General features: G+C 36.4%; 1 protein-coding gene across 6 annotated transcripts in view; it reads left to right on the forward strand.

The window, feature by feature from the left end:
• The window catches only part of Nova1 (NOVA alternative splicing regulator 1), a 119,962-nt gene that overhangs the window by 38,174 nt on the left and 54,488 nt on the right, over positions 1–27,300 (forward strand). The window contains exon 1 of one of the 6 annotated variants that reach the window (XM_026782325.1): positions 14,959–15,055. The exons of the other annotated variants lie outside the window; for them this stretch is intronic. The gene's annotated coding sequence lies outside the window, so the exon portion shown is untranslated. Of the gene's footprint in view, positions 1–14,958; positions 15,056–27,300 lie in introns of those variants that run through there. 6 annotated transcript variants of the gene reach the window in all.

The following is a 27,300-nucleotide window of genomic DNA, read 5'->3' on the forward strand; positions in this document are numbered from 1 at the left end:
TCTGTGTAACAGCCTAGCTATCCTGGAACTAGCTCTTGTAGACCAGGCTGGCCTCGATCTCACAGAGATCCGCCTACCTCTGCCTCTTAAGTGCTGGGATTAAAGGCGTGTGCCACAACCACCCAGCCATACATAATTTCAAAAGGAATTCTAGCAGCATACAGTACAGTTTAACAATCTTACTTCATAGCAACACTAACATAGTTATATATGTTGGGACATGTCTTCAGTCCCTCTTTTGTTTTGTTTGTGAGTGAGAGACTTGCTCGTCTGTCTAGGTTGACCTGAACTTATGTATATATGTATAACTTAGGCTGGCTACACATTCCTAATCCTTCTTAGTAAATATTCTGAGGGCTGGGATTACAGGTGCTCACCATCATCATGGCTTCTGTTGGGCGTACATTGACTTTTCTTAAGGAACGGGGCAGTTGTTCCTGCTATCCATCGATAGTAAGATAAGGTTTGTAGTGGCGGTCTTGATGTACTCTCCCACTTCCCTTCTGTGCACTACACACTCATAGAAGGAAGGGCTTTGTACAAAACCAGAAGTGGTCTGGGCTCCTCTTCTGTTCCTTAAGAAACCTTCAATTTGGTTAACATTGATCGCATAAAGATAGAAATGTTGGAATGTGTCACAAGAAACTGCATTTGGTGGTGTTCTGTAGAAACTCTGAGATGCAGACCAGACCTGATAAACTGCTTTAAGATAAAGCAACACATGCTCCTGAAGTTATGAGTGCTTAGTTGTTGACCTTCATGCAGTAGTGCTTGAAGGTTTTAAAATTTGTCTCAAAGAAGAGAAGTTTCAGTTCATGAAAAAAAATGATAGGATAATTATAGTCAAAACGGTTTAGCACTCTTGTTTGAAATTGTCAGCTCATCGGTGATTTGAGGTTGTCGAGAGAACAGGAAAGTGAATATTGCTTTTTCAAGAAGGAATACTCCTCCCCAGTGAGTGTGCTCTATTTGCACGTCTTCCTCTGGGGTTGCGGAAGGAAGGTGGGAAGCTGCTAACTGGTAAACTGGAAAATGCTTGCTGGTCACTGGTCACATTTGTCTTTCATTTTGGCTCGCAGCCAAAATGCTATACTTTTGATTTTAGTTATTCCGGTTTAAAAAAAAAAAAAGGCTTAAAATCAGGTACCTTAAAGTGCTTTAGCCAGAAGTGTTTGCAGAGAGTAAAAGGCTCGAGTAGTTGGCATGTTCCAGAGAAAGCAACAAATCATGCATAGTGACGTGGTGAGACTCCTGACACACATCGAGGAGCTGCAGGAAGATTTGTGCTGGAATATGAACTCTGCTCCTGCCCCTGAGCAGCTGCATGAACCCCAGCAGTTCATTTAACCTGTGCTTTGGTTTGTTTTATGTGTAGTGTCTATAGCAGCGCCCTCCCCATAGGATTGACGTCAGGATGAAGCTAGAGCATGCATGGAGAGTGAGCATTGCGAGTGTGGTGTGGCTGTGGCGACCACCATACTATCGTTGTTTTTTAAGTACCATATACCGAGAAGCATACTTTACTTTTGTTAGTTGTAACTCAGTGTCACAGACTGCAATATTATGTAAAAGGGAATTTGTTTGCTGTTTGGAGGTTGAGAACCAAAAAGTCAAGGAGCCCATGTACAAAGAAGCTGCCTGTGGTGTAGAGTTTGGAGAATGTCTAAATGGTACAGGACATGGCAGAGTGAGAAGGAAGCACAGAACAAACTGAACTGAAAGGGGGTTTTAGGACAAACCCAGGCTCAGGATGACCCACTAATCCATGAATGTATTCGTACACGCATGAGAATGGAGTCCTCTTGAAAGTCCATATCTTGTACCTCATATTGCTGACTGAGTTTCAAAATAAGGTTTGGGAGGTGCCTTCAGACTGGAACCCCTGCTGAAAAGATGCACTGTGCCTGTGCAGACACTGAGAAACAGAAGGTATGAAGTGAACACTGTGGACTCCGTAAACTGTCATATAGCGTTGTCAGATAGACGTACGCACGTTTAAAATCCTAAAACTTCTCAAGGGCAGTGTCTGCCTTCTCTCTTTACGTTACACTGTTTAATTGGTTTTGTAGGTTTGCTAGTTAACACAGTGATTCAGTGGTTTTCCTTTGTCTATAGGAGATACTGCTTGGTACATTAAATTATGTGTAGTATAACAAACCATATATATATAATATGCTTTTCCTATGCAAAAATAAGTGTTTAATATATAAATTACACATTGTAAGAGATCAATATCATAACCAACAAATTAGAATAATTATAATATATAACAAAATACGTATGGAGAGGGTCTTTTATAGTTTGGAACATTTGAAACAAAACTGTGAATGCCAGTATAGGTAATATTATTATTATTTTTTTTTGGGGTAGGAGATGGACACTTACAAAATAAAATAACATCTGGAAATGTTAGTGTACATTTGTTGCCTGTTTTTAGAACTCCTGATGTTATTTTAAGTTTGCAATAAAATGCCTTTTGGTATGTAGTATTCTGCTGATACAAATACAGATTCACATATCTCTGATATGCTAATAATATTTTGTGGTTATATTCTTCAGACTCTGTAAATCTGGAGATGTTTCCCAATATCACGTCATACTCAGCAGACTTATACTGCTAGCAATGGGCTACATCAGCATGGCTAAGGTTCTTGAAACCAACCTGGCAGGGATCTCCTGCACTGCTTGCTCATCGTCTCTGCTTCTGTGTGCCATTTTCTCTTTTATAAAATGGAGCTAACAGAAGTTCGTCTTTTAATGTATTTAGGACAGTCTTCATAGTAAACACAATAAAGTTGCAATTTTATGCTAATTTTGTAATTACATTCAGATTTTTTTAAAATTTCAAAGTAGTTTTATTGGCAAATGTTATTAACAACCCTGACATTATATGTTTTGTTCATACAACTTTGTTTTTCTGAGGCTTGTTTTGCTTATTTGTAGAGGATTCCCAGTTTCACCTGCTTTATAGACTGTCAACTGAGATGCAGTGTGTGCACGAGGCAGGCAGTGCATTCCTGCAGTAGCTGAAGCTGTTTTCTCCTGGCCTTGCTAGAACAGGGAGCAGGGCCAGAACTGAGTTCAGTTCTGTGCGTTTGTCCATATAGCCAGCTTGCTCAGCTTCTGACCGTGCAGGGAAGGCGAAACACAACAACAGAACCCGCAAAGCAAGCCGGTGTTAGTGGTTTGGGGCTATATGAGATGTAACTGTTAACTTTTCATGAAAGTAGAAACAGTTACAGCTGGAAATAAAGGAGAAAAGGAGGGGTAAGAGAAAGCGGGGGTAAGAAGGAAGCGAGTGGAAGGGAGTAGACCTGGGGATGCTTACTAGAACTTTCTAGTGTATCCAGAAAGTTCAGATTGCATGATAATAGCAATACTAGTTATAGAGAAAATGATACTCATTAACTTAATAAATATGGATACTTTAAAATGGTCTTACCTCTTGATGGTGTAGGCTTCATTTTACCTGTCAGATTTCTTTAAGTGGGTTTCTATGAAGCTGGTTAATTGAATTTTTAAAGTTAAAATTGTTATATCAACAATAACCTTGCATTACTTCATGCTGTAGGTAAGAATTCATATAATTTGCCTTCTTAAAATGACTTTATAATTTAAATAATATATTCACAGAGTTAAATTATAAAATAGAATGGAAAGACTTGAGTCATCTTATATCATTATTTTATTTTTAAATAATGTATTCTAACTACTGCTTATAGATTTGTCAGTTGTTTTCCCAATTCATTTCTTTTTCTGTTTGCTAGCTATGTTTCTCCTCTATGTACAATTCACAGCAGCTTCCTGTTAACACACTCTTCTTTGTTAAGTCAAGCCATGCAAGGCATTTTCCATTCTTCTGTAGGTTTTTCGTTTCTTCTTCCTGCTCCCTCAGCTCTCCGTAGGGTTTGTTATATGATTATGATGGTCTAGAACTTGCGGTTCACCAAGCATAGCCTCATGGTATTGGATTATAGGCATGTAGAGCAGACCCAACTTCCTCTTCTAGTTTTATGTTTCTGGTTTGGGATTAGTTGTGTGCTGAAATGCTGTGTGTGGAATGTTTTTACTATGAACTTACCTAATTACTTTGCTATCACTTGTTCTAGGGACAGATTCTAATATAGCTCTATCTGCTATTTTCATTTGCTGAGGATTTACCCAAGTCCACTGGTTAGTAACTCATAGACAGATCTAAGTCCAAATCATGCCTTAAGATTGAGTTCTCTGTATTTTTTTCTTTACAGAAATAAACAACAGACTTCAGAAACTGTCGTTAAACTAATATAACATGTTAAAAATCTATTACATTGGGGAAGGTGACTGCGCTTTGCATTTTAAAGTAAATTAGAGCCTGGAGAGGTGGCTCAGCTGTTAAAAGTATTGGCTGCTCTTGCAGAGGACTCCCAGCAGCCACATGGCAGCTTACAGCCTGTAGCTTCACAGAGGATCTAGTACCATCACCCAGACATACCAAAGCAAAATATAAATAAAAACTAATTTAGAAGAAAGCCTTCCAGTGTGTGGTATTGGCTGCATGCATGTATTTAAATTTATTAAGGAGTTATAACTTACTGAATACAAAATAATTTTCATGATAACCAAGCTTCCATATTAATAATTATAACTTTATAAAGGTTTGGCTTTTTATCTGAAATAGTGTACAGTCTCTAACATAGGAGGTATAAATAAATAAAATTAGAGCACTAATAAGTTTTAGATGATGTTAGAATACTTCTCTTTTTTTAAAAAAAGAATAGATGTACATTTATTCTAAAGATTTAAATATTTTGAAAATCCAAAACTTCCATTTTGAATAAAATGTTTCAGTCAAGCACTTTAAATTAAAAATAAGTTTGGTTTTATTTGTCATGTCACCAGTTAGTTTAAAATAAATTTTTCTCAACCCAGTATGATTTATTTCAACAATAGTAAAAATCGAGAGATACCTATTTTGTGACATTTTATGTTTCTTCGCTGAATGCAGATGCCTATTGCCTTGCTGCTGTGAGTATAATTTCTGAGTCTAGGTAGTACACTGTCAGCACAGTGGAGCAGGAAATTACTCTCCTGTGTAAGCTACTGCAGGTAAAGCCCCAAATGGTTTGAGGTAAGATCTAATTCTCTTATCTCTACTGACAAATCTCATGACATGAAAACAGATTTTAAAATCAAGAAAGGTTTAAGTGTTTGGTCACAAAAAATAGTTTGACTTCTCTTAATTCTACTGTACTTCCTCTAAATATTTTGAGTATATTCTTTTTTAATTTTTTTTTTTTTTTAGATTTTGAGAACAGGATTTCAGTTTGGCTTTGGTGCCTGTCCTTGAACCTAATTCTCTTATCTCTACTGACAAATCTCATGACATGAAAACAGATTTTAAAATCAAGAAAGGTTTAAGTGTTTGGTCACAAAAAATAGTTTGACTTCTCTTAATTCTACTGTACTTCCTCTAAATATTTTGAGTATATTCTTTTTTAAATTTTTTTTTTTTTTAGATTTTGAGATTATACTGTAATTACTTCATGGTTCCCTTCCCTTTTCTACGCCCAAACCCTCCCATGTCGTCTCCTTACTGTCTTTCATATCCATGGCCTTTTCATGGTTTTTACACACATATTTGCATATGTATATACATATATTCTTACATAAATCAGTGCATCCTGTTCAGTCTGTATGATGCTACTTGTCTATATATTTCAGGGCTGACCACTCAGAAAACCAACTAGTGTGCTTATTACATGGGGAAAACTATTTCTCCCTTTACCAGGACCCCTCACTTACCCATAGTTTTTTGTTTGGGGTGGAGGCACCATAATCTTTCCTCCATCTACTTTAGCATGTTTATTGTTGTTGTCATTGTTCAGATCATGTTTAGGTAGTTATGTTGGTGAGTGTTTATGGGTGTAGCTTCTGACATTCCTAGTAGACACAATCTCATAACAAACTCCCTGATCCTCTGGCTCTTACAATTTTTCTGCCCTCTCTTCAGCCATGTTCCTGAGCCTAAGGTGCAGGAGTTGTGTTATAGAGTGATGTATCCATTGTGACTGGACACCACAACTTTCTGATTGATTGGTTGTGGTTTTCTGTAACGGTTTTTGTCTGTTGTAAAGAGAACTTGCTATGATGAGGGGTAAGTACTATACATATTTGTAGCTATAAGGAAAAATATTTAAAGTATAATTCTGAGAGCCTGGTATGGTAGTGCATGCCTTTGATCCCAGCATTCAGGGGAAGAGGCAGGCGTATCTCTGTGAGTTCAAGGCTAGCCTTGTCCACAAAGTGAGTTCCAGAACAGCTAGGGTTGTTACATAGAGAAACCCTGTTTCAGAATATTTACCACCTTCTCATTACTCGGGCCATTTGAGTTACTTCTATTTCCTAACTATTGTGAAGAGAGCAGCAATGAAGATGGCTGAGCTAATATCTGTAGAGTAGGATAGATGTCAAGTTTGGGGGCATAGGGCAAGGAGTGGTATACTTGGGTCATATGGTATCTTTTTACTTTTATGAGAATTCTCCACACTTATTTCCAAGGTGGTTGGGCCAGGTCGCATGGCCAACAACAGGGAATGAGCATTCCCTTTCACTCACATCTCCTCTAGTGTTGCTGTCAACTGTTTTGTAGATCTTTGCTGTTCTGACTGGGGTAGGGTAAATCAACTTTGAATGTATTCTTAACATGTGTGACTGTTTTCTGTGGTGACAGTCATCCTCAATTATTAGCTTTTTCATCTAATAGTAAAGTATTTGCACCATATAATTTACAGAATATATTTTTCAAACTACTGAGTATATTGGAGCATTAAAATAAATGTTAGCACAAGCACAGCAGTAAATCATAATATAACTACTAGGTTCCTTGTCCCTACTATAACAATTGAGTTAGTTCACAAATAAACAAATTATGAAAAACAACATGAGAGATCACATCATTGTCACCTAGTTTATGTGTGTGTGTTTAAGTCTACATGGACATATACAGATTAATAAATATATAATTTATTTATGCATATATGTAATAAGTTTATTATATACATTTAATTTTGTGAACCCAGGGGTATAGATGAATTTTGTGTATGGTTCTTTATATTTATTCTAATATGATTTATAGAAAACTTACACTTCCTAGACAAGGCTGTTCGTCATATTCAAATCAGATAAAACATAAAATTTGTACAACTTTACTACCTAATCTATATTTTCTGTGATTTAGGAAATACTTTTGCTATTGGAAAATTGTCAACAAAATTTCTAGAAGATGCAAAATTCTGTTTTGCTTTTTAGTTGCTATGCTGTCTTTATGTGGCATTCAGGCAAAGCGCAGAGTTATATTTCCTTATCAATATGGGCTTCACATCATTAAACAGCACAATCGATGACTTCAGTGGTATATTTTATGTTCATCACACTTCAGATGTTCTCATTCATTTTCACTTAAGAAAGGTATGAATAAAGATGATCATTTAAAGACATTATAACACATGCCGAAAGACAAGGTATGGGACTAGGCAAGCATTCATTTTTAGTTTATGATAAATGATAATTTGGGCATATGGCCTGTCTTAAATAATAATAGATGTTTGTATTTGAGATTATCAAAAGTATTTCATAAAACTAGAGCAACTCCTATAGGTACCTGACTACATCATGTAAACATGCCATTAAAATGTGTGCTGATGTCATCTATCGAAAGGGGGAATTTCAGGAATTCTCAGCCTTACAGGAACTAGAGTGTTCAGTAAGCATGAGGTAAGAGTAAGTCCCACATTTGTTGTCTTCCATATTAAACTTGACCTCTCAGGTTGAACTTTTGTAAATAAGATTATTTTGTGGTATTTTGTTTCCACTAATATCTGGGTACTACATGCATTCCATGGCCATGAAGGCCAGAAGAAGGTTCTGGATACCTGGGAACTGAAGTTACAGAAGGTTATCAATAGCCATGTGGGTGCTGGGAATCAAACTGAAGTCTCTTTAGTAATAGCCACTGCTCTTAACTCCTGCACCATTTCTCTAGCCTCCAATTAAAATTTATTTTCTTTTTTTATTTTTTGAGCTTATAACTTACTTACAACATTTTCTCTTCTTTTTCCTCCCTTCAAACCCTCCTCAAAACCCTTCCCCACTTTTCTTCAAACTCATGCTCTCTCTTTTTTAAAAAAATTAATAGTTATTGCACATAAACTGTTCAGTCCACATAATGTTACCTATATGCATGGTGTTGGATAACCACTTGGTATGTCCTTCCCTAGGTATATCGCCTCTCCTGTTCCCATCATTCTTTAATTGAGGGTAGTTCTTTGTTTAAAGTTGAAGCTGTGTGGATTTTTCTCCATTTTCTTTGGCATGTTCATTAATGCCACGCTTGTTCAGGTCACATTTAGGCAGTCATGTGGATGAATATGGTGTAGCCTCTGCTATTACTAAGAGACAGAGTCTCACAGCCAACTCCCTGATCCTCTGGCCTTATAGTCTTTCTGCCTCCTTTTCCGCAATGCTTCTTGAGCCTTAGATGCAGGAATGTGTTGTAGATGTCTCTAATTGGACTAAACTCCACAACTCTGCATTTTATTGGTTGTAGTTTTTTTGTAGTAGTCTCTATCTGTTGCAAAGAGAAATTTTCTTGATGGGATAAGGTATGGGAATAAAGACAAATGCTTTTAGATTATTGCCAGGGATTATGCTGGTTGAGCAAATTAGTGTTTGGGGAGTCTCTTCCAATACCTACGACTTCCTTAATTCTGGATAGTTAGCTAGATTTCCATGATGAGGCATAGTCTCCCTCTTGTTGTGCATGTCTTAAGTCCAATTAGAGAGTTAAACTGTACTTTTAAAATTTTTGCCATATGCATTATTTTGATCACGTTCCAGTTCTCATACAGCTTTACCTTCTATCTCAAAAAAAAAAAACAACCGAGTAATAAAACAACCAAAAAACTAAGAAGACAAAAATGCAAAGACATAATAGCTTGAACCTGAAAACAACCTAAATGTCCCTCAACCAAAGAATGGATAAGGAAAATGTGGTACATTTACACAAGGGAGTCTTACTCAGCTGTTAAAAACAGTGACATCAGGACATTTGAAGGCAAATAAATGGAGCTAGAAAAAAAATCATCCTGAGTGAGGGAGCCTAGACCCAGAAAATCAAACATGGTAGGTGCTCACTCATAAACGAATATTAGCTTGGCCAGGCGGTGGTGCACATGCCTTTAATCCCAGCACTTGGGTGGCAGAGGCAGGTGGATCTCTGTCAGTTTGCAGCCAGCCTGGTCTACAAGAGCTAGTTCCAGAACAGCTAGGGCTGTTCCATAGAGAAACCCTGTCTCCAAAATAAATAAATAAATAAGTGAATAATAGCTGTAAGGTAAACATTACTCATACTGAATCTCCTTGCCCAGACAAAATACAAGGGGAGGTACTTATACCTACTTTAACATGATATGCCATGCTTTGTTGGTACTCATGGGAGGCCTACCTTTTTCTGAAGAGAAAAAGAGAAGGAGGGGGTTTTGAGGAGAGGAGGGAGGGTAAATTGCTATCAGGATGTAAAATAAATAAATAAAAAATAAGAAAACAGAATAAAACAAAAAGACCACCAAAATACATGGAGTCGGTTTTGTGTTGGCCAACTACTGGGCATGAAGTTTGACCTGGTGTGCACTTCATTGCATAAAATTGATTTTCCCATTGCTAGTAAATTGCTCTTTTTAATGTAGTTTCCTGTTTACTTCACATTTTTGTAGATTTAATAGCTATTTATTTTACAGAATGGTATGATAATATTATAAAAGTTGCTTAAGAATGTCAATAGGAATACTAAGTAAGATACAGATGCAGAAGAGTGTGAATAAAGCCATACAAATTAAAAATTATTCTAAAGACTTCCTTAAGGTAAAAAACCATATCAGATCATTTCATTACAGTCTTGCATAGCATGTAAATTGCTATACATAAAATATGGTTTAAATAAAAATTTAAAAAATAAATTGCAGCAATGTCTTTCCCATGATTCCCTTTAGGTTTCTCACTAAAAACTACTATTGCCACCATAGACAGATTGTTGTCTTATTTTTATTTTTATAAAATGTTATTCTTGATATTCAGACTAGAACAACCATATAATTTTTGAGATTATAATATAGTTACACTTCTCCCTTCTCTTTCCTCCCTCTCAACCCCCTATATAGTCCTTCCCACTTTCCTTCAGATCCATGTCATCTTTTTCATTAATTGTTATTGCATGCAAATATGAATATGCATATACATATATATTTTGAATATATATATTCAAAACTCCTGCTCAGTCCATATAATCTTACTTGTATATATTATTTCATGGCTAACCATTTTGGACATGGATAATCAAATGATTTGCTCCTCCCTAGCAATCAGGATGTCTGAAACATCCACAAGTAATCTATTAACTATTTGACTAAAAAAAAATAAATGCCTATAGTACATGTAATTCTTTGTATACATATGCATATATAATTTTCATCAACTTTTCTAATCTGAACTGATTAGAGAGCCAGAGACCACCTAAAAAATCTTAGTACCAATATGGAAAGTCATTTTTTGAATTGTTGGTTAAGGTTGTTCATCCAAAAACATATAGCCTAGTTTGCACCCCAGAGGTAGAAGGTAAGTCCCTGATGCTAAAGAAACCATGCACTTCAGACTCAGGTCCCAGAGACCTCTAAGCTGGAACCAGCATGAATGCCTCTTTCCTGAGGACTAGCTTTCATATCATGCAAGCTTCCAAAGAAGGGAAGCAACCAACAGTCCTACCCAGCTATGATGCCTATGAACCACATCAATAACCATCATGGCACAATGTCCCTAATGGTGCACTAGTGATGCACATACTTTGATGGTAACCAGCAAGTCTCTCATTGGACTTGAAACCCCCTGAAGAAGAGGAGAAACATACGTGGAAATCTAGCTAACTAGTCAGTGCTATTGAGGTCGTAATTTTAAAGGAGAATCTACAACCTCTAATTTACTAACCAGCATAATCCCTAACAATCTATAAACATTTTTCCTTATAGTTACAGATAAGTGTAATCCTCAACCCTCTTCAAGTAATCTTCTCTTTGCAACAGAGACCACAATCAATCATAATTCAGATTTGTGTAGTGATCCCAATTCCAATGGCTACGTATTCAAAACACTACAAGCTCAAAGGCTTTTGGAGCACTGTGATTGTAAGGGACAGAGCATCAGGAAGTTTGCTGAAAATGTCTCCTCATAATGCCAGAAGCTACCCTTATAAAATTGCACAGTACAAATGTCCAAATGAATCGAACAAGGATGACAACAATGGACATGCCAACGTGGCCTGAGAAAAGTCCACGAGCCCCCCCCCCCACCCAAATGACTATAGATCATTGAGGAAGGCTGGGAGCAGAGTACTTTTGTTCACATAGTGGTTTGAGATACATGCAAATTTTGACAAAGAGTTCAGAATAGTGCTCTTACTTCTTACTCCTACTTTAGCTGTTCCTGACTCCCAAGTCTTGTGCTCAGTGGAACCCATAGAGAAGTAATTAACTCAAATTCATGTCTTAGGACTCCCTCTTTCGGTTGTGTGTTCTAGGTGCGCAAGTGTAGATCTGTATAATCTATATAAATTTATTGTCAGTTTATAGCATTATGTGCCCTGTTACTTGATGCTGTGTAGATGTGGACTGTCCAGGGATGTGGCAGCAGAAGAGGTAACACAAAGTCCTTCACTGCTATTGCATCTGTGATTAGAGAATGAGCTAACTAATTGTCATTTCTACCCCTGGACTGGCACATGGGGGAAGTGAGATGAAATGGAAAAGGCTTACTTATTTGAGATATTTGTTGTTGCTTTTCTCCAGTCTCTGATGACCTGCCTTGCACTTAACTAGTTCCCCTGCATTGCTTGAAGTCTTGGAAACAATTGATAGCTCACTAATATGCATGTTTATAAAATATTTTTAGGAGCAGTATTTTTGGAGTGTATCATTTCATTTTGGATTATTCTTTATTATCCTTTCTGTTTGATTCTGCACTGTACATAACCTCTGGGTCATGCTGTTCCTTTTGAATAAAATCAAGTAACTTTGATAGGCAAGGCACTTTGAGAATAGTGACTCCAACTCATTCTTGCTTGTAGCAGCTTTGGGTTTCTTTTTCATCTTTTCAAATGGAAGCAGAAAAAAGAAATAGGTTTGAGATAATAAGCAAATCTACAAAGCAGAAGTCTAGCTACAACAGCCTTCCCTTGGCTTTTTAGAACTCAACTTAACTGCGTCCCCTTGGTGTCACTGTACATTTCAGTTGGGTCAGAGAAACAATTTTCTCCTGCCTAATGACTGGTATGTAGAGAGTCGTTCTTCAGTACGAGGAGCTGAGGGATGACCACTTGTGTAAGTTATGGAAGGCTGTGTCTCTTTGGCAGGGAAGTCCTACCTTATGCCATCACAGCGTTTGCTAGTCTTACTGGTGGTCCCATTCTTGCTGGGTCCCCTGAAGTCCATTCCACAACTTAATCATGCTTAATCATCAGCCTGCTTGCAGAGTTGTTGTGCCAGGTCACCGGATTTGAAATGCTCTGTTTTCTTGATCTTCTCTGAGCACCCTGTCAACAGTATGTGTCCCATATGTTTCCATAACCTGGCTTTGTTTTGAGCTTATACACTATTTCCAAGCATTGACTGGATCTTATATGAATGGCTTGATATTGCTTCTGTTAGCATATACTTTTCAAGGCAAGTTAACCCTTTGCTTGAATGCTTTACCCAGTCTATTGCATGGGACCTGAAATAGAAAAATAGTGTTTTTGTTGTGGAGTGAATGAATGAATCATTTCTTTTAGACTCAAACGTTAAGAAATTCCTTTGACTTATTCCATAGTTCTTGCTGGTCCAGGGATTAACACAGTATATAACTTACTATTTGTCTGTTTTGCAGTACTTTGCTGGTTTCCAAGTCCTTATACATGCTAAGCAATCCTCTGCCATTAAGCTGAATTCTATACCCTGAAGTTTTATTTTGAAAGCACATTTAGTATTCCAGAAACTTATGCTCCTATAATAATTTCATCAGTTGAATTATTCGAATCTCTAATTAATTTCATTTTCCAAGGTGGTGTTAGAGTATGTTTCACAGACTGCTTGCTTAAATGTCCTTCTTAGAGGAAAATATGCTATAATTTCATAACTTACTTGGGCCTGTCATATCCTTGTCCGCACAGGTTCCTGCCTGTGCATTCAATTCTGGATTCTGCCTCTCTCATCTGTGCCTGCACGTAAAACTACCTTTCTCTTGCTGTCTACCTATGTTGAACATATCAGTACCTACCGTCTAGCCCTTGTCATAAGAAGTGTATAGAAAGGTTTCTCTGTGTGGGAATGGTTGGGAAACACTGTGTTTTATCATCTTCAGAACAAACTCATTGCTCACTGAGTAGCCCTAATAAATGGTGAACGTTATCTCTCAGTTTCCTGATTTTAGAGCACATCTCATTTGAGAAGCACCACACACACTTTCAAAATATTATGGAGCACTTGAGGTGTATTTTCAGGATGCAACATACCTGCTTGTGGCAGTTCAAGGACTCTTTCTTTACAGACATGTTATCTTTTGAATTTGTGTTGTCTTTTATCTTCAGAAAACCACATTTCTAAAGATTTGGAAAAATAATTTTTAAAGCCAGAGCATTAATAGCATTATCTTTGCAAAAATGTAATCTCTTGCTGCATTTTTACAAATTTAATGACTTTTTATACTCAATGTGTGATGGAAAGGAATGAGTGATGGAGGAAGTGAAATAAATCATCTTCTACAAACAACTGGAGCCAAGTTTTTCATAGCTGGCATTGTTGGAATGGCGTGTAGTATAAGAGGCAGACCAATGTAATATATCACTGGGGGACGCAGGCTAATGCAGGCCATGGCTTCAACTTACCTTTGGTGGTTTTGTAATTTCAAAGAATTGTTAAGATGTACGCCTTTGTGATTTTCAACTTTAGAAAATATGGCTAAATGAAAGTAACATTATGTAGCAGTAGATGAGCATGGACATGTTAAAGAACCTCTCCTAACTTGAGCTGGCTCTTTGAAAGTTGCTAGTCATTGCCGGTTATGGTATAGTAAGACCAGTGTGCAATCAAAAGTGAATTGTATGTAAGAGTATTACTGTAATAAATTCAAAATGCAGTAATTGATTTGGGTATTAATGAACCAAAGTCATCTCACTCTTAACTGATAATGTTTATGTGGTCTGAGGATAAAGTCTGTGTCTAGATTGGAACCTGGCTTAACTTTGGAGGAGGACGGTTATCCTGTGTATGAAAATGTTTTAAAATTCTGTAATTTGAAATAGAATTTGCCACTAGATGTTGATAAGTAGTCATTTCATTAAAAATTAAAATAATTTAGAATTTTGAAATTGCTTTTTTTTATTTCTGTTCTGACACATTTCGTAGCTTACTTCAAGTTTGGTATCTCAGGCTTCTTTGATCTTCTTCCCTCCTTGATTGTCATCTTAAAACAACAAAACGAGTGGAGTAGCTGAAGAATAAAGGATGATGCTGTGTATATTTACTTATTTTAGATGGATTTCTATTGAAATAATGTCCTAATGAATAGATACCTGGGGTTATTTTTCACATGTTTTAAATTTGGTTTCTAATTGCGTTGTGAACTGAACAGCTGAATTCTGTTCTCTGCAGTCATTCTTAACCTCCAGTCTTTAAATGAATGGCAGTCATCTGTGTAGGTCTCTCGTGACTGAGTGATGCACTCCGTCTCGCTGTGGCAGTTTCCACACAGTCGCTTTGGCTCTTAAATATGTTCATTTTCTATAGTACTTTTCACCCCTGTATGTATGTACAGGAATCACTTCACCCACCACCGAATTGCAGCCACTACTGAGGTGGAACGCAGCAAGTGTTTAACAGCGCCCTTTCCCCTAGGTGCTGACAGCTGCAGAAGACATTGTGCATGGGCCTGTACAGAAGGTATTTCTCCACTGGGCCATCTGCAGAGTGACACTACTAGGAGTGCTACATAGACTGTAAGTGTCTTGTGTGCCCGCCAGAGACTGGGAAACTCAGGGAGAAAGAGTAGCAGGTAGCTGGGAAACGCCCTTGAAAAATCTGTGGAGGTCAGGTAAACTCACTACTTCTCTCCCTGGCTCTAAATGTGATTTGTGATAGGTACTAAGATGAATACCACATAGATGATGGACCATTTTTGAAAATCACATTATGAAAACCAAAGAAAACTAAAAAAATTTTGGTATATTCTTCACAAACCAAAATCAAGGAATCAAGATCTGTTCAAGTTTTTAAGTACCCAAAGCGTCCCTAAGGCAGTAGAGCCATGTTGTTAAGGTTGGCCATCAGTATCTTCTTACAGCAGAGCATCTTCGTCAGCCTTTCTCACTGGTGCTGATGCTGCCTCTGTTACAGTCTTGAAACAACCACAGGGTTATCTGGGCTCTTTATTTTGGAAGTATCAAGTTTGAACTTAGAAAAAAAAAAGCCTTGAAACCAAGCAAGGGAAAAAAGAAACAAGTAAAAAATAAAAAAAAAAAAAATTCCGGCCCCGGCCCCCAATTAATTAAAGATTTTTGTTAATATAACCAATTTTAAAATAGTACTTTATTTAGTATTTGTTGTTTGGAAAATGTATTCATTTTATTATTAAAAATCCATTAAAAAGTTTTATTTGACAAGAGTCTTCAAAAAAATCATCAAAGAGTCAGCCCACCAGTGGTGGTACAGGCCTTTAATCCCATATCTCAGAGACAGAGGCAGGCAGATCTCTGTGAGTTCGAGACCATCCCGATCAACATAATGAATTCCAGGATACCCATATACTATAGCTATATAGTGAAACTCTGTTGTTGTTTTTTTTTTTAAAAAATCAAGTTTCATTTGTATTGTTATACTCTGTGTATGGATGTTTTCATTTTACTATTTTAGGGTTTTTGTTTATTTTGTTTTTAATTCAGTGGTGTGATTTGCTGTCTATTTATTTTCATTTATTTCTGAAGAGCCTTTTGACATTTCTTTGTAAAAATAATTGAGGGCCCCTTCATCTTTCTAGAGTCTTAGTCACAAATCACGTATTGTCACTCGGTTTAAATAACTATCCTTTATGAACTATAAATTGAAAATACTTCTGCACACATCTATATCGATAGATTCTTCCTCACACATGATTAGGTTAATTTCAAAAGAGCTTTTTTATTTACTTGTGTAAAGAAGTAGATATAGATAGAATAAGGTTTTTTTTTTCTAGAGACCCCCTTGAATCTTTTTGTTGAACACAGTTTGAAGTCCATTATTCAAACTGGTACTTTGTATTATGTTTTGGTGAGAATTTCTTCTAGTTAGCATATTTGTCATAGCTAACGTCTGAGTGTCGTGGGTGTAGTGTCAAAGACAATAGTGTTCCTCCCAAGAGTCTCTACTCTTTCTGATTTTGTAGTAGAAAAACAGTGTTTGGAAACACAGTTTTTTAAATTTGTTTAATAGAATTCTCAGTAACTTTTTTTTAAATCAAATGAGTTAGAAAAAACAGACTATATTCAGAGTGAGATTTTATTTAAATATTACCAAAATACCTTTTAATTTTCAAATCATTATTTGTGTAGACTCAAGACTTAATAAAAGGCCAACTAAACTTAGTATTTTGAAGTATCATGTAGATTGTATATTGTAGATGTAAAATAGTTTATCTCTTAGCAAGAAGGAAGTATCAGTTTCTTAAATATTAAAACCACTATCACTCCTGCTTGTTCTAAAAACAGGTAAATCAAAACTGTTGCTTGGTGTTTCTTTTCATTAGCACTAGAAGGAAGACCAATGTTTCATATATTATTTTGGGTTTGTTTTGTATTGTATCTTAAAGGTCATCATCTGTACTTGTTACACGTGACTGTGTTCCAAACTATTCAGAGAATTAAGTTTTATACCTAGTATGTGGTAATGGAAGTTATTAAAATGTAGTTCTAATTTGTGTAATTCCAGCAGGGGCTTTTAGGTGGAACTACATTGAGTTCAGGCCTGTGTCCCTTGAACTTGATGTAGACCCTCTACTGTGAAATCACTGCAAACTGTGTCTTGCACATGAGCTGGAAGCATTTGTCAGTTAGTTAGACATTATCATCACACCACAGAATAAATACCAACCGTGTCTACATGATTGTTCTACAGGAGAACGGGCTCCTCTAGCTAGCTCTGGCTAGAACTACAGTTGTGATTGTTACTATGAAATTAACATTCACTTCACCATTTGGTACAGAAATAAATATTAGGATAAGAGTAATTAAGCATTAATAAATATTCAGATTTATACACTGCATAATTTTCTATTTGTAATAAAAAATAAAGCAGATGTATAGATGATATAAAATTTTAACTGCTTAAATGATAGGTATTTAGACACCTGTCAGTAATGTTCTGGTAACATCTAGCTATTTTTAAATAACTTTAACCCATAATTTTGAATTTTCAAATGTTATCCACAGTTTTACAGAGTATATTTTGAGATAGGAATATATTTTACATTTATCCCAAACAGGTGTAGAATATATATATGATATGTTTTAAAACCAGACTTTTTTTAACTTTTTATCAAGTTATTGTATTTAATTAGGAGGTGAAGACTTTGTGTATTTTATTTACAAAGTCACAGAGAGATGACTTTGATCTGTATTACTGAGTAGACAATTATTTTTATAGTTCATGCTAAAATGGCCAGTATTTTAATTACTTCACTTAGGAAGACTTTAGCATATTATAGGCAACTTTTGTCATTCAAAAGATATTTTTTCAATAGAGTAATGTATGCAGTTCTAACTTACATATCATAGAAATAGATGTTAAGGAGCTTTTGGTTGTTAATTGAGTCCAGAGAGTATTCAGTGAATCAAAGGAAATAAAATCATATTTGAATATCCTAATCTTTGAGTTTCTTATTTTATCAACTGATTTCTGCTTATTTTTGTGAATGTAGCATATTTTCTGTATGTATTATTAGTTTGAATTTTTTGATATGCTTTCATAAAAAGCCACTGATGCTACAAACCTGGTTATAATACTGTATTAGCAAACATTTATTACTTTGTTGATTTCAGGATAAAAATTGCCATGTGTCATGTTGATGTGTAGTTGTATGTATTTATGTGTGTATCAGCTTTCTAATGTATTTTGGTAGTGCAATCTGGAATCCCAACTGTCACATGTAGTGACTTAATCAAGTGTAAATTGCTTAACAAGTTTAAGGTTTTTGTTTTGTTTTGTTTTGACTGCTAATTGAGTATCATTACACCTACCTCACAGGGTTGTTGTGGGGAAAATAATAAACATACTTGAAAGAGTGCTTAGCATCTGCTGCATGTGTGGTGTCTGAAAACTGTGTGTTGCTCAAACCTGTCGTCTCCCTGCCCACGGCGTGGGAGATGAAATCCAATTGCCTGTCACAGTGTGTGATCTGATCCTCCTTGGTCTTCAACTTTGTTCTTTGCTTTCAGACTGTGTGTGTGACTGATGTTGAAGTCTGAGTAGTGCTTTGAAAAACACAAAAACATTATGTGTGTGTGTGTGTGTGTGTGTGTGTATGTGTGTGTGTGTCTGTGTGTGTGTTGTTTTATACCTCTGTCCATGTTTGACCTGAGCCACTGGGCCACTGTCCTCTGTGCAGCCAACTCACCTCTCAGTCATCATTGTGGGTTCTTCTGCAGTAAGATGTCTCCTAGACCTTCTACTTCTCATCTCTGTTTGTATAGGTGACCTATACATGGACCTGTGCTTATTCCTAGATGATTATTATCACATGTAATAAATCATCCTTATATGATTATTGTACATTTATTATGAAGTAACTTTGATGTTTTGTATTCATAAAGTGGATTCCCAGCTCCATATATATAACCGCATCTAGGTCTGGTTGTGTACTAAGTTAGTCCAATTTGCATATCATTTTGCACTGTAATAAATCATTTAAAGAAACGGACTTCCCAAGGGTTTAAATCACAGCAACCTTACTCATTCCTGTCATTGTACCTGAAGTTCCATTCTGAGGATTAAGTTTTTCTTTCTTGATAATGAACTGTTCATGAATGTTATCTCATTTCCTTTTTTCTTGTTTATTTGCTGTTGCTTCTGGCACTCTCTCTTGGAAGTAAGAATGAACTTACATGTGGTAAAGGTAGGCTGGAAGTCTCCGTAAACCCTGGTCTTGTTTCTTCAGCCTTGTCACCCTTGATTTGGTCAGCTCTTTCCCTTCATTGCTGTGTTTCTTGGTCTCTATCTTCCTCTGATTTTTTTTTTCTGAAATTGCCTTGTTTAATTGGCAATCTTCTGTGTAAGTTTTAAAGAAAAAAGTACTCTTTTTTGTGATTACTTTTGTTAACTTGCTTTTTTCACAATTCCATACATGTGGTAATGGGTTACACTTTTCACGCCCCCCCCCCCCCGGGCTCATTCATCTCGCCCTACTCCCGTCACCTCCTTCCTCCCTACATTCATGCCTTTGTCTTCTTCATGACTTACCAAGTTTGGGGTCTGTTTATTTCTAAGGCACTATCCCACTAATGCTTTTATATGTTCTTTGTTACCCCTCCCTCTCTCTTCCTTCCTCTCTCCTTTTTCCTCTTCTTCTCTTTGCTCTCCTCCACCCTGTCTTTTTCTCCCTCCTTTGCCTACTCTTAATGAATTATCACCCCCCTTCCATTGTCCTACTTTAGGATGGAAAACAAACTGAGTTTCTTTTCTATTTCTCAATGAATAAGCTCCTATCTCAGAATTTGTACTTATATTTGTGAATGATGGACTAAAGACTGCTTGGACAGTTACCATATTGGAGCCCAGCCACCTCACTTGTAGTCATAGGAACATAATATTCTCATCTTTGAGCCATAGCTGAAACTGAAAATTGCTACCGAGTAGGACACTGAGTGTCCAGTTATAGCCACTCCCCAGACTGAGGTCATAGTGGGCAGTTCTGTGTGTTCTCTGAATGTTCTTTCTTTTAGTCATTTCATGCCTTTCCATAAGCCTGTGTGTCCACCGCAATGCCCTTAATCCTTTGCCCCTAAATGCTTCAGGTAGTCTTCAGTTGGTTTTGGCAGTTAGAAAAAAATTTTTTCTCTCTGTTAGAACCACATTATTATATAATCAGTAGTTAGTTTTTCCTCATGGCTAAATTGTATTTTTGAGACATCCACTAAATTGCTTATTAGCAAATCCCTCACTGCTTGGGACTTTTATTTGTTTGGTATATCATTGCTAAAATACTGATTCATTGTGAAAAACTATGGTTGAAATAGATAAATCTTGTTGTGTAATTAATAAACCAGACCTTGTTTTCTTCCTTTTAAAACTGAGAGGCAAGAGCAACCTTATGCCTCCTGGGGCTTTAGCCATGGGGACTGTTCATCATCACTTTTGGCAAAAATATTTTAGGTTTTAGTTCATGTTCATATAGTTGTTTTTCCCTCTATGTTTACATCATTTAAAAACTATCCTAGCTCATTTTTTTTATTTATTTATTAAAGATTTCTGTCTCTTCCCAGCCACCACCTCCCATTTCCCTCCCCCTCCCCCAATCAAGTCCCCCTCCCTTGTCAGCCCAAAGAGCAATCAGGGTTCCCTGCCCTGTGGGAAGTCCAAGTATCACCTACCTCCATCCAGGTCTAGTAAGGTGAGCATCCAAACTGCCGAGGCTCCCACAAAGCCAGTACGTGCAGTAGGATCAAAAATCCATTGGCATTGTTCTTGAGTTCTCAGTAGTCCTAGCTCATTTTTTAACAGTGACGTTAGTGTGAGGGGATTATCAAGGTGTTACAAGTAACTTTGGTTACAAGTAAAAGTAAACTATCATATAGCCTGTCATTGTTCCTTTTCTATTAGTTGTTTTTTTTTTTCCCTCTTCGGTTTAATATCCTTGATGGTTTCAGATTTTAACATGAGATATGGTCAAGGATGACAGTGTTTAGTAGGTTATTGGTCAACTAGAGGGCTACTTATGAGATAATCATCATAATAGGAATGAACTAGAGTTAGATTGTTTGACAACAGTGCTACTTTAATCAGGATTCATTTTATTACTGTTTTGAGTAGCAGCTAAAATAAGTTGTCTTTGTTTACAATGGAGCTCTAACCTGCTATCCTCAGTTGAACATCAACAGTGGTATTATTTAGGATAGATTTCAGGCAAATACATAAAAATTAGATAATCAAAAAGTGAAAGCAGCATGGAAGTAGCAATCATTAATGAAGATTCTCTATCTGCTTTGTTTGAAAAGTTCCAAATGAGTGCAGAAAATGCAATAAGCAAGAAAATGGTTTTTATTGTATTTTTAAAGTTTAAAAGAATATAAAAATATAAAATCAGTATTCAGTGAAGTATGCCTTGTCTTATTTCTGTTTCATTAGAAGTATGCTTTTAGATTGTTTGTGCTCTCTTTCACCCCATCACTGCTGATATTATCAGGTTGCATCATTGTCGCGTCTGTCTGCACTAGCTGTTGAGGTTCTGAAGGAAGGTATAGCAGGTGGCCGCTCTGAGGCCCAGCTGCATCTCACCTGGAGAGGATGAGCTAGCTGTCTGGGAGTACTTCCCTAGATCACCCTTCATATGCCTGTGATCCTGGGGTGTCCTTATTCCCCATGGGATCAAACAGGCTATAAAGATAGCAAAGTGATTCTCGGGTTTAAGAAACACCTTTATTTCTACACCCAGGAAAGTTGAAATAATTTAAGCATGCTCTTTATTTTGCATTCGCAAAATGAATTACACTTTTTCCACTTTGCATGCAAATTTTATGTTAGGAAGAAAAGGGTCCTTTTTAATATATTTTCCTTAGTATTTTGACGAAAGCATAAGCAGGAAAATTTAGAGGTATGCATGGCATATGCACCCACTAAATTATTAAATACAAAAAGTAATCCCATGCTATATTTTGCAAGGTGTGAACATGAATGCACTTCAGTTTCAAGCATTTCGATTTTATTCTTTATAAGTGACTTGCTCTCAACTGTGGTCTTTTGCAGGATTTTTTCCTCAGGAGCCTCATTTTAATAGGTTAAATAAAATATAAAATTATAAGTAACATCAAATGCCCAGTTCTTCCTTTTTAGTCAGTCCTAGATACTTTCTTTTCCAAACTACCTTACTCATACCACATATGCAGGAATTGGCACTTGATAGCTTTCTTTAAAGATACTCTCCTAAGCTTTAACCCCAATTTTCTCCCTGCAAGGCCTTTCTTTAAATGTGTTTTGAGAATAAAATTACTCTTTTTTATGAACTAGGGCATCTATTTGGAAAAAAGAATTATTTTTCATAAATATTCTGTCTTCTGAGGCCTGCATCCATGGAGAACTGACTCTACCTTTCATCCCATGTAGCAAATGACTCTACCAGAGAGTAGAAGGGAAACTTCATGGGACCTTACCCATTCATTTGGATTTTGGTGAGATTAAACTTCTTTAGATCTTACGTGAGCTCATCTGTTTCGTGGTCCTGTTATGGCCAACAAATAATGTTTTATTGCAGACATCTTCTCCTTCTGGCTCTTAGGATCTTTCTGCCCTTCTTCTGGATGATCCTCAGGCCTTACGGTAAGGGAGTATAATATAGATGTTCAATTTAGAGCAGGACCCCCCACGGTTTCATAATACCAGTTGTGGGTTTCCATGTTCATCCTCAAAAAGAAATTCATCTGATAAGTGTTAAGGGATGTGCTTATCTAGATGGGCATAAAGGTAAGAACTTAAGGTTCATTTTATTACCTCGTTGATTGAACAGAATTATTCTTTTAGGTTCTCTGGGCCTATAACATGGACAGAGTAAGTTTTAAGTCCAGTTAAAGGTACCAAGTCTGAGTTTGATTTTGTAGACCATACTGTCAACCCAGTCAATAACTCTCAGAACATTAGTATTGTTATTGTGCCAGTTACAAATTTTGAATCATTGCAGTTCACAGCATTCATAGTGTAAGACTGTTGAATATATTTCCCCTCTGTTCATGTGCATAGAATCTTCTAGCATTATGAAAGCTAGCCAGTCTAAATGAATCTTTCAGGTAGGTTCTATGTTGATTTCTCCACATTCTGACTCAGATATGGGTTCTTACATATTGGAGTCTTACCATCAAATTCTGAAGGATATCATATACTGTGCCCATGCTCAAGTGCACATATGATTAGTAAATGGACTTAGAGAGTTTTTCAAAAATAAGAACACACACAGTGTTGGAAGAAAAAGTGTTAGAGGGATACTGAACAATTGGAGAGGAGGGAATTGGTGAATTTGACCAAAACACATGTCCATGTGTGAAATTGATCAATTTACAATTTAAAAACGCTTTTATATTAGGCGTTTGTTTTGTTGATTGCTTGTCTTTATAATACAAATCATGAACACATTTACTCTATGTTTCTTTTTCCTGTTTCTTAGCTGTTAGAATTGTTTATAGATAGTTAACCCTGCTTTTCTAGGTATATGTGTTGTGGATATATTTTCTTGCATTTCCACAAGCATAAAGTTTTAGTTGTTTTTTGTGAATTCAAGCTTATACTGTTTTCTTTGTATTGGATTCTTTTCATGTCTTAAGATACTTTTACAAATGAGAATTTTTCTCATAGAATTTTCACGGTGTACCCTTTATGATCATATCTGTAATTCAAGTCAATTATTGGACATAATAGGAAAGCAAATTTTATCAGTACATCTCTTTAATTTTGGGTGTTTGGGTTTTTTTGAGCCAATTTGTACACAATAATGCCCATCACAGTACTGGCCACACATAAAATACTTAGAGACACTTAGTGTTGGTTTAGTTTCAGTGATAGTTCATTGCTGTTTTCTGAGTAGGTGCTTTGATGAAGTCTAGAAACATAATACATGAAACAGATGTTGCTGTTTTCAACTCTTACCCTTCCTTGGCACACTCTTACATAGGCAACTATAACTACATAAGATACTCTCTTTATATGCCTGGGGACATTTATCTGAGGACAAATTTGTCTCCTAAATCAGACTGGCTTCATTTGGAAGACTCCTAAACCAGAGTAAAGTGAACTAATCATTAGCCCCAGCTAAGTAGAAAACTAGCCTGTCAATAGGGAATGCAGAGCCAGTTTTCACCATTTCAGCCAGAAAATTTGAATAATCAGAGAATTACCAAAATTAGAGAGATAAGGACTCTCGCAGTCAGTGGTCAGAAGGTTCTTTTGTGTTTGTGATCTTAGTTATTGTTCAGATTAGCAGGTGGTAACAGAATCAGGGTGGAGTTCTCCAACCCCAGCCCAAATCCAAATACCTGCACTCTTCTGTGCTTGGGATGTTCTAATTTCCAGGGGTAGATATGAAAGAAAGTAGTCTGAGGGAAAAATTATGTGATTTGGATATTTTTTATTTTTTTATTTTTCGATATCGGATTTCTTTGTATAGCCCTGGCTGTCCTCGAAGTCCTATAGACAAGGCCAGTGTCTGAAGCCCAATTAATAAGAACTCAAGGATAGTAATTGGGGTTCAACCTGAAGACCTGAAAAGCAAAACAGCCAGTCACTGGCTCTTACCTCAACCTCAGTCTGAAATGACAATCCTGCCTCCTGAAATCTCAGAATGAGACTGTGTGTTAAGGGCTGTTTCCTCCCATTTTATAATACTCTAGAGTTGGGATTAAAGGCATGCACCACTGTGATTAAAGGCAGGCACCACCTAGTTTCTATGGCAACTTGTGTGCCTAGTGTGATTAAAGGTGCATGTCATAGTGTCTACTGGGACTAAAGGTATGTGCTATCATTACCTGGTCTGTAAGACTGACCAGTGGGGCTGTTTACCCTCAAATCTTCAGTCAAGCTTTATTTATTAAAATACAATTGAAATGCCACTACAGGCCTCAATCTCACATATATCTACTTGCCCCAGCCTCGCAAGTGCTAGAATTAAAGGCATACACCACCTCACCACCCTGTTTTATTTCTTCTTTATTTATTTATTTTTATTTTATGTGCTTTGTTGTTTTGTCTGCATCTATGTCTGTGTGAGGGTGTTGTATTCCCTGGAATTGGCGTGAGCTACCATGTGGGTGCTGGGAATTGAACCTGGATCCTCTGGAAGAACAGTCACGGTTCTTAACCACTGAGCAATCTCTCCGGGCCCCGACTGGGATCTTTTAAAGCAAGTCTGGCTTATCTTTTTCTTCAGGGTCATCGTAAGGGTCACTGTTGTCCATGAGCAAGTGGATACGTGTTCTAATATTTGGATGTAGTGTCCGTTCAATAATGTTATTTTTCCCTATTGAGAACTTTTTTTGACAAATCACCTAAATCTAAAGTAAGGATTATTCAAAAACAATCTTAAGAAAGTCTAAAATTAAGCCTCAGCTAGGTAAAGCTGACTCCTCAGGAATGAATTGTCGGGGAAAAAAAATCCCTATATATTTTATAGGTATCATAATTCAGACTTGAGGGAACATGGTGTCTACAATATACAGAATTCAACAAAAATATACTAGATATGTAAAGAATCACTTAAAATATGGGATATTCAAGTAAAAAAGTAAAACTCAGGTATAGTATATGTGCCAGAATAAGCACATAATGGTGCCAAAGACAAAAGAAGTTGATTCAAAATTTTAATAAATGGAATATGTAAAATATGGGATATTTCAACCAAGAAATGCAAACTACGAAAATGAATGTTTTCATATATTTGAAATAAAAATCAGTGTAATCTAAATAAATTTTCTAATATTTCCTTAATAAGTAGCCAATTAGACATTAATAAGATAAGCTAGTAAAACCTGGTCCTAATGGAGCCAGATCATTCATTAAAGTGTTGTGAGTTGTGGCAAGGCACCAAGTCATCTAATGTACATCTGGTAGGAGAGGCTAGAGGACCAGCAAAAGTAATTTGAGCAGTGGAAATGGAGTGGAAAATCTGAGCCTCATCTCTGCGTGGGTGATTGACTGGGAAGGTTCATGTGAGACTATGAAATTGTGGATATACTTGGATAGACCTCGTCATTGTGTGTGCTGTAAATCTCCTTGAACTGCAAAGCCCAAGGGTATGCTTAAGCTTGAATTATCTCAATAACAGAGAGAAATAAAGCTAAACAGTTGCAGTGCTTTTACATGGTAAAGACATATTTGGTCTAATTGTATAATTCCCTTATTATATATATAAAAAAAAAGCCAAAATGAGATGAGTTGTTCATTGTTGTGGCTTTGTTTACTAACTTCCTTTAAAAACATGAAGTACTAATGCGGTTACTAAGCAACAATAGCTTTGGTATTGTAAGAGTGACTTAATACTCAGGAAAGCAACTGATCCAGATTTTATATCCTTTTGGAATTTCACAAATGATGAATAACAAAAATCTGTTAGTCATTCCCAAACTCCACCCAATATGCAGAGCTAAAATATGTATTTTATATTAAATTTGTGTCAAATATGAGCTATGTTTACTTAGCATATTTATTGTTATATATTCAGTTACAATTGTCAGGCAGTTTAACGGCACTTTTATTAGCATTTTAGGTATTTAACACACAGCAATTTAGAGAGCTAAGTAGATGGGGTGGGGAAGGTACTAGTAATTGAACTCAGAACCAAGTAATGCTAGGCAAACTCACCTGCCTGTAAGCTGCATCGCAGCCTGCTGTGTTTCAGCTTGAGATAGTCTTTCTCAGTTGCTGAGACCTGATTCAACTTATGATTCTGCTCTCGTGGCCTCCAGTATAACTGGGATCACAGGTCTGTACCACTATACCAACAGAAAGCAGTTTTTAACACTGAATCTGTACTCTAAAACCAAAATTTATTGCATAATAGTTCAAATATATAACATAATATAAATAAAAACCATCAAATAAAATGCATTTCATCATAAAATTGCACATTGTTTAATTTTGGAATCTCAAGTACAGTAGTTTGTAGTATCATCCATTGCAAGTAGAACCCCGGGACCCTTCAAGACAACTAGAGTAAAAATGTTGTAAATACTATAATTTTTTTCTGGTTTAAATAGTAGAGAAGAGAAATGCTAGAGAATCAATATTAGAGGCATTTAAAAGGCAGAAATGCCGAAAGACCGCTAAAAAATTCAATTACTTCTCCAAGGAAAGTTTCTGACCAGTTGAATATTAGAGATGGCTCATGAGTACACACACACACACACACACACACACACATACAAAACACACACACATGTGCACATACACACATGCACACACATACGTATACAACATACACACACATGTGCACATACACATGAATGCATACACAATGTACACA

Source organism: Microtus ochrogaster, chromosome 1, assembly GCF_000317375.1.
Source record: "Microtus ochrogaster isolate Prairie Vole_2 chromosome 1, MicOch1.0, whole genome shotgun sequence".
Classification (NCBI taxonomy): Eukaryota; Metazoa; Chordata; class Mammalia; order Rodentia; family Cricetidae; genus Microtus; species Microtus ochrogaster.